Genomic DNA, 7200 nt, shown 5'->3' with positions numbered 1-7200 from the left:
CCATCAGGCTACTGAATACCCAACACTAGTCAGCTACCTGCTACCAGCTCTCCACCACTAGTCAGCTACCTAAGGGTTGGATCACGGACCCCTAAAACACACACACACACACACACACACACACACACACACACACACACACACACACACACACACACATACAATAATAGTACTACTACTATTACTACTAATAATAATAACTAGCAATGACCTACCTTTTTTATAGCACATTACATTTTTCTCTTGAAAACATATCTCCCATGTTACATTAGGGTTGATTGCTACACAGTTTGGATTTGTGTAATTAGGAGGTGACCATGCAGTGTCATTAACAGGGTCTCCATTAGACCACACCAGACTGGGCTGTGTGCGATACAGACCTATCCAGGCACGATCGATTTTGTCAGATGTCATTAACTGTATCAGCTGCTCATAATCCTCCTGGTTGTGCACAGTGACTAGATCAGAATAGTTCTTCTGGCAGTTTGTCTGTGCTTCTGTCGAATTGACCTTCGTTTCACTGAGGGTGAACTGTCTGAGGCTTCTGTCTGTGCAGAAGCCACCTGAAGACAGAAACAATTTGATGAAGTTCAACATTAGCATGCACATGACCAACAAAAGAAGCAAACATTATAAGAGGTATATTTCATGGTTTATGATGTTATACATGTAGCTATGAAATATGTTGTTGTTGATGGGGTTATCTAGATTTTTGTTCACTGTGAACAATCAGCGACAACAATGTATGGTTCCTGTGTTAGAGTAGGCTGAGCCAATCCTTACCGGCACAGAGTAGGAGTAGCAGAGGTGTCATGTCCATGGTGACAGCAGGGTCGGGAGAGATAGAGGAAAGATGGGTTGGTGTCCTGTATGAGGATATGTGTCAAATGTATGAGTTTGAATCCATGACACTTTGATCATTAATATTTTCAATCCAGAGCAGAACACTGCAACACTTTGAAAGTTCCAAATTCCAATTCCAAAAATTCTCCTTCTCAACATCAATATAAAAATGATATTATGAAATCAAATTCCCAATCTAGATGTAGCTATGTACTATAATGTACTATAACGTTGTCCTTTGTGTTATATTTATTAACCTCACAAACTAGTCCAATGGCTCAGATACATTTCCGTTATGTTTATTTTACCTGCTGTAGTGTGTGTAGATATGACTGGATTTGGTCTGTGTAGTATGATGGGGTCTGATCCTCCAGACTGAAGCAGTGTAGTAGGACTTGGTCTGCCTACATATATACATATTCATAATGCAAATCCTGGAAAGACTGATGATTGGCATGTTTACTTTACATTGCAAAACATCGGGACTGTTTTAGGCAAAACAGTACGGTAACCACAAATGGCTCACAGCCTATACATTATCCATCCCCCTCACCTCTCAATGAGACAGAAGGATAGTATTGTTCTTCTGTTGAATTGTATCTCCCGACCCCTCCTGTCTCAGCCTCCAGTATTTATGCTGCAATAGTTTTTATGTTCGGGGACTAGGGTTAGTCTGTTATGTCTGGAGTCTTATACGGTGTCCTGTGTGAATTTAAGTATGCTCCCTCTAATTCTCTCTCTCACCCTCTCCCTCCCCTCCCAGAGGACCTGAGCCCTGGGACCATGCCTCGGGACTGCCTGGCCTGATGATTCTTTGCTGTCCCCAGTCCACCTGGTCGTGCTGCTGCTCCAGATTCAACTGTTCTGCCTGAGGCTATGGAACCCTGACCTGTTCACCGGACGTGCTACCTTGCCCCGGACCTGCTGTTTTCAACTCTCTCTACCGCACCTGCTGTCTCTAACTCTGAATGCTCGGCTATGAAAAGCCAACTGACATGTAATCCTGAAGTGCTGACCTGTTGACCCTGCTGGTCATCTATGAACGTTTGAACATCTAATGTACTGTTATAATCTCAACCCTTTCCCAACTGTATTTAAGAGGACTGACCACCCCTCATTTTTAGTTCTCTTTCGGTTTCTTCTAGATTGCAAAACTACCATTCGTGCTTCAGTGTTTTCTTGCTATATTGATTCTGACTTTGTCCACCAGGGAGGTTTTTGCCTTTACCGTGCTTCTACATCTCATTTGCTTGCATTGTTTGGGGTTTTAGGCTGGGTTTCTGTACAGCACTTTGTGACATCGGCTGATGTAAAAAACATTTGATGGATTTATTTAAAAAAAAAAAAATTATTTCACCTTTATTTAACCAGGTAGGCTAGTTGAGAACAAGTTCTCATTTGCAACTGCGACCTGGCCAAGATAAAGCGTAGCAATTCGACACATACAACAACACAGAGTTACACATGGAATAAACAAAACATAGAGTCAATAATAAAGTAGAGCAAAAGAAAACAAAAAGTCTATTTACAGTGAGTGCAAATTAGGTAATTTAAGGAAATAAATAGGCCATGGTGGCGAAGTAATTACAATATAGCAATTAAACACTGGAATGGTAGATCGGCAGAAGATGAATGTGCAGGTAGAGATACTGGGGTGCAAAGGAGCAAAATAAATAAATACATACCAGTATGGGGATGAGGTAGGTAGATAGATGGGCTGTTTACAGATAGGCTAAGTACAGGTGCAGTGATCTGTAAACTGCTCTGACAGCTGGTGCTTAAAGCTAGTGAGGGAGATGTGAGTCTCCAGCTTCAGAGATTTTGCAATTCATTCCAGTCATGGGCAGCAGAGAACTGGAAGGAAAGACGACCAAAGGAGGAATTGGCTTTGAGGGTGACCAGTGAGATATACCTGCTGGAGCGCGCGCTATGAGTGGGTGCTGCTATGGTGACCAGTGAGCTGAGATAAGGCGGGGCTTTCCCTAGCAGAGACTTGTAGATAACCTGCCAACCAACGAGAGCGTACAGGTCGCAATGGTGGGTAGTGTATGGGGCTTTGGTGTCAAAATGGATGGCACTGTGATAGACTGCATCCAGTTTGTTGTGTAGAGTGTTGGAGGCTATTTTATAGATGACATCACCAAAGTCGAGGATCGGTAGGATGGTCAGTTTTACGAGGGTATGTTTGGCAGCATGAGTGAAGGATGCTTTGTTGCGATATAGGAAGCCGATTCTAGATTTAATTTTGGATTGGAGATGCTTAATGTGAGTCTGGAAGGAGAGTTTACAGTCTAACCAGACACCCAGGTATTTGTAGTATTCTAAGTCAGAGCCGTCCGGCGAGCAGGTGCGGGCAGCGATCGATTGAAAAGCTTGCATTTAGTTTTCTTGCATTTAAGAGCAGTTGGAGGCCACGGAAGGAAAGTTGTATGGCATTGAAGCTCGTCTGGAGGTTAGTTAACACAGTGTCCAAGGAGGGGCCAGAAGTATACAGAATGGTGTCTGCGTAGAGGTGGATCCGAGAATCACCAGCAGCAAGAGCAACATCATTGATGTATACAGAAAAGAGAGTCGGCCCGAGAATTGAACCCTGTGGCACACCCTTAGAGACTGTCAGAGGTCCAGACAACAGGCCCTCCGATTTGACACACTGAACTCTATCAGATAAGTAGTTGGTAAACCAGGCGTGGCAATCATTTGAGAAACCAAGGCTTGATTGATTGGTTCTAATATAGAAAAGGAGTTATGCCCTGTGCACTGATGTACAACACATTTGACGCAACAATTGTGATTCAGCGGATACTTATGTGACAGAACACAGAATTTGTCTGCACAATCGGATACAACCGTATGGACATCTTGTTTGTGTGTGTTAAAAGGAAGACTACATAAGCACTTTCTCATGTTATGTTTATTTTTGTCAAGTTAGAACAGAAATGGAGTGAAGAGAAACAATAGACATCAAGTAGCCTACAGAGGTAAAAACAAACTCAGTACTTCCATTATACTCACAACATCCATTAAATAAAATAAATTCCTTTTGTGTTATGGGGTTCCGTAGTCATCTTTAACATGCTTGATAATGTTAATGAAATGTATAGATACAGATTTAGGAAGGTATTTACTGTTTTAGAGGAGAAAGAAGGCTTAACTCACTTTATGTGAACAACCCATAGTTACAGTGGAGTGGAATATAAAATAGCGATGACTATAAAATACTATAATTAAAAGGAATTCCATCATATTGTTTGAAACCATGTCAAATATCTGGAGTATCACACACATGAAGATTGAAATGAAGATTGTGGATGACAAATTACATTAATAATGGCAAGTTATATTGTACAGTATATCACTCACCACGAGCTTAAACAATTAGAAGATTGGAAGATTAGTTAGTCTGAATAAGGACACATAAAAAAAAAAAACATTGGCAATGCCTAAATACAACATGTCGATCGAAACATGTAGAATGATTCCACCATTTCAGTGTCTTTTGAGAAGTGTAACATAATTTAAAAAAAATAATAATTTAATGTTCAACTTCATAAAATCCATGTTTTCCCATCTCAAGAGGTTAAATAAACAAAATGACTACAGTAAGTGACTATTAAAGGCCCAGTGCAGCCAATTTATATAAATACAATAATTTATGACTTGTTGGATATCTTAACGCTGTCTGGATTCCGATAGAAATTACACATCACTTTACAAGCCAGCGTAATGTGACTTGCAGGCCTGATGTGGCCTGTAAACCATGAGATTCCTAACACCACCGTGTTAGGGTATAACCAGGCCCTCAAAAAAGCCCTTATGATACATGTAATGTAGTGTCATAAATAATAATATTTTAAAGGCCAATAAGTAGTAATGGGAAACTGAGGCGTACCTCTGAGGCGTACCGTAGTCTTCGACGTTTCATCGAATTGTGCCGAAAAACTGTTAATTACTCGAGCTTTATTATCTGTTCACAATGCACATTAGTGACATCTAGTGGTCAGCAATAAATAGCAGCATGTGATTATTAGATATAAAAAACAAATGTCTGTTTTCCTCAAAACTCCGTGGCGCAGAAGTAAGTAGTTGGCCTTAGTAACCTGTAATTAGTTTGAATACCCATTACGCATCATGCTTCTTTTTTTTGCCTTTACTAGTTTACTATTTTTCAAAAACGGAATCTGTAGCATTATTTAGGATGCTTAAGACAGAAGCATATACTATACTAAAAAAACAAAATATTTGAACAATAGTGCAAAACGTGTGTGAAGTCCGAAGGTTACGTATGTAACCACGGTTATGTGAGCTATTGGATCATACCAATATGGATACATTCCCAGTAATAATTTCATATTAGTCCCGTGTACCAGGGAGTGCTGTGGCTGACCCCCTTAAATAGCTGCCGCCGCACCTCTTCCACCTCGTGTCCTTTTCGAGGCGCCATAGATCACCGACAAAGAGGAGTGGAGTGATCCAGCAGCTCACGTAACCGTGGTTACATACGTAACCATCGCTATTTAGCACTATATTGGATCACTCCAATATGGTATCACAATACCAGATTAATCGATGATCTAGGTAAGGGCCAGACAGATGTAGCTACCCCTCTAGTAGAATATGCCACTACAGCAGACGGCAGAGGCCGGCTAGCCAGCTGATATGCTGTAGTAAGTGTCCACAGTACAATGTGAGAGTCTTTGTATCAATAGGCTCTGGCCCAGAACTCTCTCACCATAACAAGCGAATAGCTGATCAGACTGTCGTATTGCCTGTGGGTAATGTAAGTGTCCAAGGCCCTGACCCGGGCAGAGCACACTTGGGGAAAAAAACACCCATCTCACCTGCAGCCGCTGGGTAAAATGTGACCAGGTGGGCCGCATCTCTCGTCTGTCAGAGCAGGACATTACGGCAACAATGAGAGGTTAAGATGGAGGGTGCTCACTGAAAAGGCATGAAGTTTACTCACCCTCTTAGTGGAGGTAATAGCCGACAGCAATACCACCTTCATGAATAGGTGCTTCAAAGGCATCAACTCTAAGGACGGCTTAGCAAGTGCTGACAGCACCACGTCAACATTCCAGTTTGGCACCGAGCGGGCCATTGCTGGACACAGACCTCGAACTCCCTTCATAATTTGGAGAGCAATAGCTAGCCAGCCATTGGTCCCTCTTGGCCTCATGGCAGGCCAAGATAGCTTCTAAATACACTCTTAACGTGGATGCCGCTCGGCCTGCATCAAGCAGTGACTGTGAAAACCGTCAAACCGTTTTCTCATATAGCTCTCAAACCAGGTACAAATTATGCCCCACCACATTTGATATGACGCATTGGAGGAAGAAACCATGGCGCTCCGCAACGTGTTCACCATATTGTCCTGAAGGCCGAGATGGGTCCACTGATGCCTCTCAGAGGCCAAGCCTGAAGCTGGAGGCGGTGCGTGGCCGGATGCCACAGTGTCCCGTAGCCTGAAGAGAAGGTCGGGACTCAGGGGCAGCTGCCATGGGGTTCCCAAGAGGAGAGACAACAGAAGGCTGAACCATGGTGGTCTCAGCCAACATGTAGCTATCAAGAGCATCTGGTGGCCAATCAAGTTGACCCTCGGAACATGGTACCCCAACCCGTTAGAGAGACTTCACTGCACACCAGCTCTCTTTTTATTACGTTTTTTCATTTAACCTTTATTTAACTAGGCAAGTCAGTTAAGAACAAATTCTTATTTACAATGACGTCCTAACCCAGCCACACCTGGACAACGCTGAGCCAATTTTGTGTCAAACTATGGGACTCCCAATTACGGCCGGTTCTGATATAGCCTGAATACGAACCAGGGACTGTAATGACGTCTCCTGCACTGAGAGGCACTGCCTTAGACCACCGCGCCACTTGGGAGCCCTAAAATCTCTGCAGTGGACTCTGATTAAGCTCACCCCGTTTAACAGGAAGGAGCAGAATAGCCACTTTGATAGGGTCCTCATGCACTCATCACCAACAATTGACGTGGTCTGTGATTGTTTTGGGTGCCGTGGGAGTTGAACCATCGTTGGAGTGACGCCACCGTCAGTCGGTCGAGTGACTGTTGGCACTCTAACACCGGCATGGCTCATCCGAAACGTTTGAGGTAGGACAGGATTTTGTTACTTTCACCTGAGGGAGACGTGCCCTCATGAGAGTCGAGTCAATGGACGTCATAAGGTGGATCACCTTCTGTGAGGGGTTCAGATGACTCTTCACCTCATTTAGTGTGAGGCCCATAACTCGAATGTGGTTCAAGAGGGTCCTCGTGTCTGTTGTGGCCTGTTCCCTGGATGGGGCAGACTACCCAATCATCAAGTAAGGCAGTTACTCCTCCAGTAGAATGTG

General features: G+C 43.2%; 1 long non-coding RNA gene across 1 annotated transcript; it reads right to left on the bottom strand.

Moving 5' to 3' along the window:
* Positions 1 to 222: 222 nt before the first annotated feature.
* LOC115133734 (uncharacterized) lies at positions 223 to 1212 on the bottom strand. Its single transcript, XR_003864243.2, has 3 exons — positions 1152 to 1212; positions 784 to 866; positions 223 to 563 (listed from the first exon to the last, which is right to left on the bottom strand). It is a non-coding gene; the product is annotated as an uncharacterized LOC115133734 (long non-coding RNA).
* Between the last annotated feature and the right edge of the window lie 5988 nt (positions 1213 to 7200).

Source organism: Oncorhynchus nerka, linkage group LG8 (genome assembly GCF_034236695.1).
Source record: "Oncorhynchus nerka isolate Pitt River linkage group LG8, Oner_Uvic_2.0, whole genome shotgun sequence".
Lineage (NCBI taxonomy): Eukaryota > Metazoa > Chordata > Actinopteri > Salmoniformes > Salmonidae > Oncorhynchus > Oncorhynchus nerka.
Note: the sequence above shows the minus strand (reverse complement) of the source record. Positions and strands in the feature narration are given on the sequence as shown.